Genomic DNA, 14,411 nt, shown 5'->3' with positions numbered 1-14,411 from the left:
CTGGAGCCAACCCATGCATTTCAGCATGAAGTGGGATGACTGGGCAACAGTACTTTACTACAACACAAAAGCAAAATACTGTGGATGCTGGGAATACCCAGCAGGTCAGGCAGCAACTGTGGAAAAATCAACAAAGTTAACATTTCAGATCAATGACCTTCCATCAGAACAGTCCTCAAATTCTGGTCTCTTACATATCCCTGATTTTAATTGCTTCACCATTGGTGACAGTGCCGTCAGCTGCCTAGGCCCTAAGCTCTGGAACTCCCTCCCTAAACCTCTCCACCATCTAAGTTGCTCCCTAAAATACCCACCTGTCCTACCCCACATGTGGTTCAGTGTCAAATTCTGTTTGATAATGCTCCTGTGAAGCATCTTGGGATATTTTACAACATTAAAAGACTATATAAATGCTAGTTGCTGTTGCTGCCACAATGTTTTCAGCATTTTTTTGCAACACAACAGCCAGCCACAGGATTATCAGTTACATTTCCTCGTTCCAATGATGCCTAGATCGTCGCTTTATCTAGTTCTGGAAACTGATGTGTACAAAGTGGGCTGTGTGCATCTCGTAACAGAACCCAATAACGTAACCCATCAAAACTAAAGAATTGTCACCGAAGAAACACTTTTAAATACTGCTCTTTGATTAGATATTCATTTTAAATTTATTTACACCTCTTGCACTAACCAGACTAAATCTAATTTAATCAACAGAAATATAACGGAGTACAATTTTGTCCTGAGGCCAGTTGATTCAAGAATGACCAGTTGACAAAAAGAGCCTATCTCTCTTCCACAGATCAGCTATTATTCACTTCCTCATCATATTCCTCAAATGTTAATTTCTCCAAATATTCATCCAATCTCTAACTAATTTATGCTAACTTAATTTTCCTGATATTCAGCAGCTTTGAAATAGGTTCAGTACAGTAAGGCACTATCTGGTCTAGATCCTTTTCTAAAGCACTGTTAACAGAAGATAATTTCAGTTTGTTAACAAAACAGTAGATTTAATTGGTGGGCATCAACATAAAAAAGAGACAGAAACATGGAAAATAGGAGTAGGCCATGCGACCCTTCAAGCCTGCTCCGCCATTCATTATGATCATGGCTGATCATCCAGCTCAGTAACCTATTCCCGCTTTCGCCCCATATCCTTTGATCTCTTTCACCCCAAAAACTATATCTAACCCCTTCTTGAAAACATGCAATGTTTTGGCCTCAACTGCTTTCTATGGTAGCTTATTCCATAGGCTCACCACTCTCTGGGTGAAAAAATTTCTCATCTCAGTCCTGAAAGGTTTACCCCGTATTCTTAGAATATGACCCCTGGTTCTGGACTCCCCCACCATCAGGAACATCCTTCCTGCATCTACCCGGTCAAGTTCTGTTAGAATTTTATAGGTTTCTATGAGATCCCCCCCCTCAATCTTCTGAACTCCAGCGAATGTAATCCTAACTGACTCAATCTCTCCTCATATGTCGTCAGTCCTGCCATCCCAGTCTGGGAAACCTTCGCTGCACTCCCTCCATCGCAAGAACATCCTTCCTCAGATAAAGAGACCAAAACTGCACACAATATTCCAGGTGTGGCCTCACCAAGGCCTTGTATAATTGCAGCAAGATATCCCTGCTCCTGTACTCGAATCCTCTCGCTATGAAGGCCAACACACCATTTGTCTTTTTTTAACCGCCTGTTCACCTGCATGCTTGCCTTCAGTGACTGGCGTACGAGAACACCCAGGTCTCGTTGCACATTCCCCTCTCACAGTTTATAGCCGTTCAGATAATAATCTTCCTTCCTGTTTTTGCTACCAAAGTGGATAACCTCACATTTATCCATGCATTTGCCCACTCACTCAACTTGTCCAAATCACCCTGAAGCCTCTTTGCATCCTCCTCACAACTCACACTCCCACCCAGTTTTGTGTCATCGGCAAATTTGGAGATATTACATTTAGTTCCCTCATCCAAATCATTAATGTATATTGTGAATAGCTGGGGTCCTAGCACTGATCCCTGCAGTACCCCACTAGTCAATGCCTGCCATTTGGAAAAAGACCCGTTTATTCCTACTCTTTCTTTCCTGTCCGCCAACCAATTTTCTATCCATCGCAATACACTACCCCCAATCCCATGCGCTTTAATTTTACACGCTAATCTTTTACGTGGGACTTCGTCGAAAGCCTTCTGAAAGTCCAAATAAACCACATCCACTGGCTCCCCCTCATCAACCTACTCGTTAAATCCTTGAAGAATTCTAGTAGATTTGTCAAGCATCATTTCCCTTTCGTAAATCCATGCTGACTCTGTCCAATTCTACCACTGTTCTCCAAGTGCTCCGCTATAAAATCTTTGAAAATGGACTCTAGAATTTTCCCCACTACTGATGTCCGGCTGAATGGTCTATAATTCAGTTTTCTCTCTACTTCCCTTTTTAAAATAGTGGGGTCACATTAGCTACCCTCCAATCTGTAGGAACTGTTCCAGAGTCTATAGGATCTTGGAAGATGACCACCAATGCATCCAATATTTCTCGGGTCACTTCCTTAAGTACTCTGGGATATAGATTATCAGGCCCTGGGGATTTATAGGCCTTCAATCCCATCAATTTCCCCAACACCATTTCTCTACTAATACTGATTTCCTTCAGTTCCTCCCTCTCACTAAATCCTGTGCTCCCCAACATTTCTGGTATGATATTTGTGTCTTCCTATGTGAAGACAGAACCAAAGTATGCATTTAGTTGGTCAGCCATTTCTTTGTTCCCCATAATAAATTCCCTCATTTCTGACCTAAGGGACCTACCTACATTTGTCTTCACCAATCTTTTTCTCTTCATATAACTATAGAAACTTTTACAGTGTGTTTTTATGTTCCCCACAAGCATACTCTCTTACCCTGTTTTTCCCTTCTTAATCAATCCCTTGGTCCTCCATTGCTGAATTCTAAACTGCTCCCAATCCTCAGGTCTGCTGTTTTTTCTGGTGAATTTGTATGCCTCTTCCTTGGATCTAATTCTATCTCTAATTTCCCTTGTAAGCCATGGTTTGGCTACCTTTCCTGTTTTACTTTTGCGCCGGACAGGAACAAACAATTGTTGCAGTTCATCCATGTGCTCTTTGAAAGTTTGCCATTGCCTATCCACCGTCATCCCTTTAAGTAACGTTTCCCAATCAATCATAGCCAACTCGCGCCTCATACCTCCATAGTTTCCTTTATTAAGGTTCAGGACCCTAATCTCAGAATCTACTACGTCACTTTCCACCTTGATGAAGAATTCTATCATATTATGGTCGCTCATCTCCAAGGGGTCTCGCACAACTATATTGTCAATTATTCCTCTCTCATTACACAATACTCAGTCTAGGATGGCCTGTTCTCGAGTTGGTTCCTCCTCTACTGTATTGTGACTAATTTGATTTGCCCAATTTAATGTAGATTAAAGTCACCCATAATTACAGATGTTCCTTTATCGCATGCATCTCTAATTTCCTGTTTAATGCCATGCCCCTTAGCGTTTCTCAGCTCTACCCATAGATTCCACATTGTCAAAGCTAATATCCTTCCTCACTATTGCGTTAATTTCCTCTTTAACCAGCAATGCAACTCCACCACCTTTTACTTTTTGTCTGTCCTCCCTAAATACTGTATACCCCTGGATGTTCATTTCCCATCCCTGGTCACCCTGCAGCCATGTCTTCGTAGTCCCGACTATATATTACCTGTTTACATCTATTTGCGCGATTAATTCATCCACTTTATTGCGAATGCTCCGCGCGTTAAGGAACGAAGCCTTAAGGCTTGTCTTAACATTACTTGTCCTCTTCCCAATATTTTTCACCATGGACCTGTTGGATTCTGGCCCTTGATTTCTCTGCCTATCACTTTTCTTATTCCCCTTACTGTCTTTTGTTCTTGTCTTTGATCCCACCCCCCCTCCTCTGATTCTTTGCAAAGGTTCCCATCCCCCTGCCATTTTAGTTTAAACCCTCCCCAACCACTCTAGCAAATACTCCCCCCAGGACATCAGACCCGGTCCTGCCCAGGTGTAACCCGTCCAGTTTGTACTGGTCCCACCTCCCCCAGAACCGGTCCCCATGTCCCAGGAAGCAAAAACCCTCCCCCTCACACCACCTCTTCAGCCACTTATTCATCCGATATATCCTGCTATTTCTACTCTGACTAGCACGTGGCACTGGTAGTAATCCTGAGTTCACTACCTTTGAGGTCCTACTTTTCAACTTACTTCCTAACTCCCTATATTCTGCTTTTAGGACCTCATCCTTTTTTTAAAAACCTACATCATTTGTACCAATGTGTACCACAACCACTGGCTGTTCACCCTCCCCCTTCAGAATGTCCTGTAACCACTCTGAGACATCCTTGACCCTAGCACCAGGGAGGCAACATACCATCATGAGTCTCGTTTGCGGCCACAGAAACGCCTATCTATTCCCCTGACCATTGAATCCCCTATTACTATTGCATTCCCACACTTTTTACTCCTCCCCTGTGCAGCAGAGCCAACCGCGGTGCAACGAATTGGGCTATTGCTGCTTTCCCGAGAGGCCATTCCCCCCAACAGTACCCAAAGCAGTATATCTGTTTTGCAGGGGAATAGTCACAGGAGATTCCTGCACTGCCTGCCTAGTCCTCTTGCTCTGCCTGTGGTCACCCCATTCTCTTCCTGCCTGTGGAATCTCAGCCTGCGGTGTGACCACCTCTCTATACGTGCTACCCACGATACTCTCCGCCTTACGGATGCTCCACAGTGTCCCCAGCCCCCGCTCCAGCTCTGAAACCCGGGCTTCCAGGAGCTGCAGACACTTCCTGAACACATGCTGGTCCCAGGCACTGGAATTGTTCCTGGCTTCCCACATAAAGTACACCACGGCTTCGAGCTCTTCTGCCATGACTTAACCCTTTAAATTAAACCTTTTGGAAGATGCTTAATATCAAATAATCTCAAGTACTCCATGGCCATTCTGCCCTGGTCCTCGTTACTACAGCTCCCTAAAAAACACTACTTACTATATATGAAAATAAACTGCAGATCTTTCCTACGTTAGTTACTAAGCCAGTTAGAGATATTCCATAACAGCAGTTACTCGCCAACCAATCACCTTGCAGCTTTCCTGTGATGTCACTGTTGACTTTTTTTTTCAAACTCCGGCACTCCTGGACTGCCCTCCCGGAAGGCAAGAGACTGGACCTCGATCCTCAGGTTCGATTTATAGGCTCCGCTCTCAGCGTTCTCCCCACAGGTCCGCTCCACTCATCCTGCACCTAACACCATGTTCGTGAATGGCTGCTGTTTGAATTTATGCTTTTTTAAAAAACATTTCAGGCTTTTATTTTAACATGTCCGCTTAACCCTAGGCAGTGAATGTTTTACCAAAGTCACAACAATCTGTACTTGGCTTCAGTTAAAAAAAATTGTGCAATTCAATTTGGATTAAAAGAACCACAGTGTCAGCCATGACACAGTGGGTTGCAGTCTCGCCTCCAAGTCAGAATGTTGCAGGTTCAAGTCTCACCCCAGAGACTCAAGTACAAAATCTAGGCTGACAGTTCAGTGCAGTACTGATTGTGCTGTACAGTCAGAACCATTTTTCAGATAAGACATTAAACTGTGGCCTGGCCTGCACTCTCTGGGTGCAAAAGATTCCATGACACTATTTTAAAGATGAGCCCTGAGGGATTTATCCCTCAACCAGTATCACTAAAACAGATGATCTGGTCACTTACACCTGCACTTTCAAATTCCCAACTTTAGCCCTTTATTCGCCACAACATTTCTGCAGAAACGGATTCCAAGCTCTGGAAACCCCTCCGCCTCTCTAACTCACTTTCCTCCTTTAAGACACTCCTTAAAACCTACTTCTTTGATTAAGCTTTTGGTCATCTGATGTAATATTTCCTTTTGTGGTTCAGTGTCAACTTTATTTTATAATGCTCTTGTAAAGCACCTTGGGAATTTAAAAGCACTATATTATAGCTGTTCTATCAAAATTTTTCACTGACTTACAAAAGGGACACTATTTAAACATTTCTTTTTTCTTTTGGGCCTCCTTATCTCGAGAGACAATGGATACGCGCCTGGAGGTGGTCAGTGGTTTGTGAAGCAGCGCCTGGAGTGGCTATAAAGGCCAATTCTGGAGTGACAGGCTCTTCCACAGGAGCTGCAGAGAAATTTGTTTGTTGGGGCTGTTGCACAGTTGGCTCTCCCCTTGCGCCTCTGTCTTTTTTCCTGCCAACTACTAAGTCTCTTCGACTCGCCACAATTTAGCCCTGTCTTTATGGCTGCCCGCCAGCTCTGGCGAATGCTGGCAACTGACTCCCACGACTTGTGATCAATGTCACACGATTTCATGTCACGTTTGCAGACGTCTTTATAACGGAGACATGGACGGCCGGTGGGTCTGATACCAGTGGCGAGCTCGCTGTACAATGTGTCTTTGGGGATCCTGCCATCTTCCATGCGGCTCACATGGCCAAGCCATCTCAAGCGCCGCTGACTCAGTAGTGTGTATAAGCTGGGGGTGTTGGCCGCTTCAAGGACTTCTGTGTTGGAGATATAGTCCTGCCACCTGATGCCAAGTATTCTCCGAAGGCAGCGAAGATGGAATGAATTGAGACGTCGCTCTTGGCTGGCATACGTTGTCCAGGCCTCGTTAATTAGAATTAATTAGGGCCTCTATTTCATGACTAGTGGAGTACTGCGGGTATCAGTACTTGGGGCCCCAGCTGTTCACAATATATATCAATTATTTGGATGTGGGGACCAAATATAATATCTCCAAGTTTGCGGATGACACAAAACAAGGTGGAATGTGTGTTGTGAGGAAGATGCAAAGCGGCTTCAAGGGGATTTGGACAGATTTAATGAGTGGGCAAGAACATGGCAAATGGAATATAATATGGAAAAATATGAGGTTATCCACTTTGGTAGGAGGAATAAATGTGCAGAGTATTTCTTAAATGGTAAGCGATTAGAAAGTGTAGATGTACAAAAGGGTGTCCTTGTCAATAAGTCACTGAAAGCTAACATGCAGGTTCAGCAAGCAATTAGGAAGGCTACTGGGATGTTAGCCTATATCGCAAGAGGATTTCAGTAGAGGAGTAGTGAAGTCTTGCTTCAATTGTTTAGACTGCACTTGGAGTAGTGTGTGCAGATTTGGTCCCCCTATCTTAGGAAGGATATTATTGCCATAGAGGGAGAGCAACAAAGATTCACCAGACTTGTTCCCGGGATAGTGGGACGGTCCTATGAAGAGAGATTGGGGAAACTGGGCCTGTATTCGAGTGTTTCGAAGAATGAGAGGTGATTTCATAGAAACCTAGAAAATACTTAAAGGGATAGACAGGGTAGATGCAGCGAAGTTGTTTCCTCTGGTTGGGGAGTCTAGAAACAGGGGATACAATTTCAAAATAAGGGGGATGCCACTTAGGTCGGAGATGAGGAGAAATTATTTTACTCAGAGGGTTGTGAATCTTTGGAATTCTCTACCCCAGAGGGCTGTGGAAGCTCAGTCATTGAATATGTTTAAAACAGAGATTGACAGATTTCTAAATACAAATGACATAAGGGAATATGAAGATAGTGCGGGAAAAAGACATTGAAGTGAAATGGATGATCAGCCATGATCATGTTGAATGGCGTGGCATGATCGATGGGCTGAATGGCCTACTCCTGCTCCTATGTTCCTATAGCATTTTAAAAAAGAGCTTTGGAACAAGTTCTTGGGTAGGTTATGGGAACAAGCAATATAGGTTCATGAAATCAGTGGATGCTTGTTGAGAAAGAGGATTGAAAAGCAAGCCAAGAAGGTAGCGTTGAGATTATCTGAATTTGGGCTCATAATATTGATTCACTGAACCAGTCCTTGGAAACAAATACACACAAAAGAATTCTAGACCAATTGCAAAATCAACCCATCCTTTGAACAGAATGTTGGACCACTGCTCTTTAACCTGTAAGTTATGGGTTTTGACATCTTGAATGGATCACAAATGGTTATTCATATTCACCAAGAGGGTACAATCCATTGTATGCATATAAATAACATTTCACATCTTATCCACTACCATTCAACTAGATCAGTTTAAACTAGGTTGGGCAATTGAGCTTCAGTTAAGTTCATGAATCAAATTTTTTTTACAGTTAATTTACAGCTACAGCAGGAAATATCAGGACTTAAAAGTCATAAGGCAAGGCATCAGCAGTACAATGCTTCCTTTTCTGAGGGCAAGGGCACCTCATACAGTTTGTAACTGCCAGCAGTACTGCGTGCCTACACGTTTTCTACTCGTGTCTCCTAATTCATCACTTCAAATCATTCATCCTCTGAAGTGGTCATTTTTCATGGGTGATCCTGCATAGGAAACGTCGGCAACATCAGAACTCACCTCAATGCTGCCCTCAATTGGCAAGTGCACCTGCAGCAGGGTCTCCAGAACACATTGCACCAGAAATTACTGATTTACTTATCCCACACCTAGTCAGGGAAGAGCGCACAAATAAAACTGCACAAAAGGAGACCATTCAGCCCATCATGCCTGTGCTGGCTCTTTGAAGGAGCTATCCAACTAGTCCCAGTACCCTGCTCATTCACGCATGGATATGAAGTTGGCTGAGTGACAGGAAACAAAGTAGCGGTGAGTAGTTGTTTTTCCAACTGGAGGAAAGCATACAGTGGGGTCGCCCTGGCGATTGATACTAGGTGTACTGCTTTTCTTTATCTATATTGATGATCTAGACTTGGGTGTGCAGAGCACAATTTCAAAATTTGCAGATGACACAAAATTTGAAAGTATAGTGATCTGTGAGGGGGATCAGACCATGTACATTAGGTTGGGAGGGGAGGTGAAGAGAAAAATAAGACTGGCAAAGAGAAAATATGAAAATAGAATGGCAGTCAATGTAAAAGGGATCTTCTACCAGCATGTAAATGGTAAGCGAGTAGCAAGAGGAGGAATGGGGCCTATTAGGGACAAAGAGGGTAATGTATACTTAGAGGCATGGAGCAAGGCTAATATACTTTGAGTACTTTGTATCAGTGTTAACGAAGGAAATGGAAGCTGACAAAATATCAAGAGAAGCAGTGAGAGTACAGACAATGGACAGGATAAAAATTGAGAGGGGTGGAGGTACTAAAAAGATTAGCTATGCTTAGCGTAGATAAGTCATCTGGTCCGGACAGCTTGCATCCCAGGTTGTTAAAGGAAGTGGGGCTGGAGATAGCGGAAGGGCTTGCCATAATCTTCCAATCTGCCCTGGATACAGGGGAGGTGCCAGAGGATTGGAGAGTGGCAAATGTGACACCCTTATTCAAGAAACGGTGCAAGGACAGTCCTAGCAACTACAGGCTAGTTAGTCTATCAGTGGTGGGTAAGGTTTTAGAAACAATAATCAGGGGAAAACATCAACAGACACTTAGAGAGGTTGAGTTAATTAAGGATAGCCAGCATGGATTTGTAAAAGGCAGATCATGCTTGACAAATATAATTGCATTTTTTGATGAAGTAACAGTAGGTTGATGAAGGGAATGCAGTGGATGTTGTTTATTGGATTTGAAGAAAGCATTTTATAAGGTACCACATAAAAGGCTGGTTAAGAAAATTGAAGCTCACGGAAGAGGAGGATCAGTGTCCAATTAGATTTTAAAAATGGCTTATGGACAGAAAACCGCGAGTCATGGTAAATGGAGGATGGTAGACAGTGGTATTCCCCAAAGGTCAGTGCTGGGACCACTGCTTTTTTTTGATAAATGACTTGGATCTTGGAATACAAAGTAGAATCTCAAAATTTGTCAATGACACCAAACTTGGAGGTGCGGCAGTGAGGATGATATGAACCGCCTGAAACAGGACATAGATAGGCTAGCAGAATGGGCAGAGAGGTGGCAGATGGAATTTAATACTGACAAATGTGACATGATGCATTTTGGCAGAAGGAATAGGGAGAGGCAATATATACTTAATGGCACTGTTCTGAAGAGTGTGCAGGAACAGAGGGACGTGGGGGTGCATGTGCATCCATCTTTGAAGGTGACAGGACATATTGAGAGAGTGGTTAGTAAAGCATATGGGATTTTGGGCTTCATAAATAGAGGCATTGAGTATAAAAGCAGGGAAGTTGTGCTGAACCTTTATAGTGCTCTGATTGGGCCCCAACTGGCATATTGCATCCAGTACTGGTCACCACATTTCAGGAAGAATGAGGGGCCTGGAGAGGGTGCAGAGGAGATTTACCAGAATGGTTCCTGGGATGGTGAATTTTAGTTACAAAGTTAGGTTGGAAAATCTGGGTTTGTTCTCCTTATAACAAAGGAGATTGAGGAGAAATTTAATAAAGTGTACAAGATTATGACAGGCTGAGATAAGTTAGACAAGGAAAAGCTGTTCCCAGTAACAAATGGTACAAAGACTAGGGGACACAGATTGAAAGTTTTGGGAAAAAGATGCAGGGGGAAATATAAGGTAGCGGGTCGTAATGGCCTGGAACTTGCTGCCCACAAGGGTGGTGGAAGCGAAGATGATCAATAACTTCAAGAGGAAGCTGCAGGACCACCTGAGAGAAAAAGAGACTTGCAGGGCTACGGGGATCGAGCCAGGGAGGACTGACAGTATAGTTCCGTGGAGAGCTGGCATGGACACGATGGGATGAATGGCCTCCTTCTTTACTGTAAATTATTCTGTGACTCTATGATAGTGATAGACTTCAAGAAAACATCAGCTGGTGAAATGGGCGGACACATGGCAGATGTAATTTAATGCAGAGAAGTGTGAAGTAGTTTAAAAATAAAGCATACTAGTACCTGGACTTTATAAATAGAAGCACAGAGCACAAAAACAAGGAAGTTACGGTGAAATTTCATAATTTTTTTTTCTTTCGTGGGATGTGTGTGCTAGATTTGGCCTGAACTGGAGTATCTAGATCTTTTCAATGTCACGTCGGCAGTTCCCATTGGCCTCTCAATTTCTTTACTCTCCTCACTCACGAACCTACCTCTGTCTGAAACCGCAGCACTCAATCCTCTCAGTGTCAACCCGAACTGCTAACAAGGGCAGTACTGTTATTGGTTGAAAAGCAGACCTCTACCTCGCAGAGGATGAATGCCAACTGTCCGACATCGCCTCCTTCCTCACCCTGGACTACGACCCCGCCACCTAACAATTGTTTCCCAGACCATCACAGAGCTCTTCTGCTCTGGAGGTCTTGCCCCCACCCCCTAACTTGCTCAGCCTACAAATGCAGTCTCCCTACCCTATACAGCTTACTTCTAACTTAAGATCCAAAAACAGAACTGCCCTGATAGACCTATTGTTTCAGCCTGTTCTTGCCGCACAGAACTGATTTCTTTCTACCTTGTCTATTTTTTCTGCCCTGGTTCTGTCCCTTCTGACCTACATCTGCAATTGTTCCCCAATACCTCATTCTCCCAGTTTCTCTGCCATAATTGTTCTGGCTTTGTCACCTTCCAAATCAGTGTTACTGCTATGTCTTCCTTTTTACCTCAACTGAGGATTCCCCTCCAGGGTAGAAAGGGTCCTTCACCTTATTGATCCCATTTCCCACACTTCTCTCCCCTTTGTTTCCACCCACTTCCCACCCCACCAATCTCCACATTCAACAGATCATCCACTTCCAGCACAATGCCTCATCTTCCCCTTCCTTTTTCAATATTCCAAATGTACCATTCCCTCTGACATCCTGGTCCACTCTTTCATCACCAATACCCACTCCCCTTCCCACAGCGCCTACCCATGTAAGTGCAGGAAATACCCTTCCACCTCCTCCCTTTCCACCTTCTAGGGCCCCCAATACTCCTTCCAGGTGAAACAGCAATTTACTTGTCATAGAGTTTTACAGCACAGAAAGAGGCCCTTCGGCCCAATGCGGTATTCACTGCGCACGACGCAGTCTCTTCTACACTGGGAAGACCAAATATAGGTTCGGTGACTGCTTTGCTGAACACCTCCGATCAGTCCGGCAATCATTTTAATTCTTCGTGCCACTTCTACTCTGACCTCAGCCTCCTACACTGTTCCAATGAAGCTTAAGGAACAGCACCTCATCTTTCGATTAGACTTTACAACCTTCTAGACTCAAGACAGAGTTAAACAATTTCACATCATTACCACTGCTCCCACTTTTTCCAGACAGCAGATACTGGTAATGATTCTGCTATTCATTCACTCACTCCTGCTATTCATTCACTCACTCCTGCTATTCATTCACTCACTCCTGCCTTCCAGACATAAGCATTCCTTTTTGCTCCTTCCTCCCTTCATTTGTACTTGCTTAAAACCTACTACATTTCTAACTTCTTCCAGTTGCCAAAATGTCACTAACCTGAAATGTTAACTCTTTCGATCCACAGATATTGCCTGCCCTGAGCATTTTCACCATTTTTTGTTTATATTATAAATTTCCTTGCCCATGTTTGACCTGATGCCATGAGACGTCATGGGAGTCAATGTTGAGGACTCCCAGGACCACTCCCTCCTGACTGTATACCAATGTGCCACCACCTCTGTTGGCCCTGACCTGCTGATGGGACAGCACACACCCAGGGATGGTGATGGAGGAGTTTGGGATATGCTGTAATGTATGATTTTGCGAGTATGACTGGCAGGCTGTTGCTTGACCAGTCTGTGGTACCCCCTCCCAATTTTAGCACAAGTCTCCAAATATTAGTGAGAAGGACTTTAAAGGATTGGGTGGGCTGGGTGTGGCTTTTTTCTGCCTGAATCTGATGTCTAGGTAATGCAACTAGATGGATTCTTATTGTCCTTGTAATGGCTCTCGACCAGACTGTCCTGTCCATCCTTTTATGCTTCACAAATTGGAAGTAGCTTTTATAATTTGGAGAAAAATGCTAACAAAATATACTTTAAACAGAGAGAAATTTCAAAATAATGTTGGAAACTAAATTAATAGTCTAAGGCTATTTCAGAAAAACAGCCACATCAATTGATTATAAATTGTGCAGTAGCAAATGTACAAAGAAAATTTGTTCTGCTTACAGCAAATGTCAGATTTAATACAGCCAAGCTAATATAATACCTTTAGTAAGTGATATTAATGCCACTGTACCTGCTTTCTTTTTTTTAAAAAAAACCATCCGATATCTTTAGTCACAACGTGCTACAGGCAAAGCTCTAGGGTTGTACTTTTGGTGCTCTGCATGACATCATCTCCATCAGCAGGTTCCGGGGGGAGGGGCTGAATTCCGCGAACATGCGCGCGCTCACCATAACAAGTTAAAGCCCCGCCCCGGGAACACAGCCAAGCCCCGCCCCCACCCGGATCCTCTTTAAATGGCTCGCACCTTATATGCTAATGAACCGGATATCCAGTGAGGCAAACCCGGGCCCCGCACTATCATCAGTCACGCCTCAGCTCACTATGAAATAAATCACTTTCCGGAATTCAGTTCCGTTAACCCCACACCGAGAGTAAACGTTGCCGAACCCCAATCCCGGGGGCAGGGTACCGACAAAGCCCACCCCAGCAAAATCTAACCCACTAGCAGGAAATCCCGCCCTCTGCTTCCAGCCCAGCGACGCTAATTGGTTATCACTACCCATCAACTCTGTCAATCTACGCCCCAAATTGGAAACGCCTCGTTCCTATTGGACAATGACGACGTCAATTAAATCCCCATAGGCCCCACCCCTCGGTTTGTCAAGCCATCTGTGGGCACTTCCTCTGTCGTTAAGTGGACAGTGCGAGGCCTCAGGCTGCCTGACTGACTGAGATTAATAATTAAAATAAACAAAAGCAGGTAGGGAGCAAAATCAATCCCTTCAGTAACCCTGGCCTGGATAGGCCGCGGGGCCCGGTACATCTGCACACCACTTATGCAGGAAAAAAAACTGAGTGGGAAGAATCCGCCTGAAATCCCGCGGCGGCAGCGACCTACCTCTTAAATTAAAATAACGGGAAAAGAAAGGAAAAAGAGCGAGCGGCCTATGTCCGCTGGCTCGCTCGCCCTCCCGGCCCTGTTTACACGGACAAAGCAGCCCGCTTCACCCTGCCCCTGACGTCACACACGGCGGCGGCGCCTCCCATTGACTGCTGGGCGCAGGCGCTGCGTCATCGCTGCACGCGTGCCTTTGCAGCTGTCAATCAAACAGCCGGGATCCTGGGGAGATCCCTGTCAATGAAGCACTGCTCCTGCAAGCCAGCTGCTCAAAGTCTGCAATGCAAAACGTCATTTCGCTTTCTGTATGTCTTTTTTGTAATCTTCCGTTGCTGGTCGGAGTTCGCAGGACATTATGTCATGCCCTGGATTGGAATATACTTAATTGGGATGACATCTTTTGTTTATCCAGAATTAGTATCTGAACAATGTTTCTACTTGTGGGACAATCTAAAACTAGGGACATAAATACGA

General features: G+C 44.2%; 1 protein-coding gene across 7 annotated transcripts in view; it reads right to left on the bottom strand.

Moving 5' to 3' along the window:
* zfand6 (zinc finger, AN1-type domain 6) overlaps positions 1-14,074 on the bottom strand; it is a 63,606-nt gene extending 49,532 nt beyond the window's left edge. For 4 of the 7 annotated variants that reach the window (XM_068017707.1, XM_068017705.1, XM_068017708.1 and 1 more), the window contains exon 1: positions 13,109-14,074. The gene's annotated coding sequence lies outside the window, so the exon portion shown is untranslated. Of the gene's footprint in view, positions 1-5,129; positions 5,326-13,108 lie in introns of those variants that run through there. The other 3 variants (XM_068017706.1, XM_068017709.1, XM_068017710.1) reach the window with 2 other exon arrangements.
* Positions 14,075-14,411: the final 337 nt, after the last annotated feature.

This window comes from Heterodontus francisci, chromosome 38 (genome assembly GCF_036365525.1).
Source record: "Heterodontus francisci isolate sHetFra1 chromosome 38, sHetFra1.hap1, whole genome shotgun sequence".
NCBI lineage: Eukaryota > Metazoa > Chordata > Chondrichthyes > Heterodontiformes > Heterodontidae > Heterodontus > Heterodontus francisci.
The sequence above is the reverse complement of the archived record's forward strand: the minus strand, read 5'-3'. Positions and strand labels throughout refer to the sequence as shown.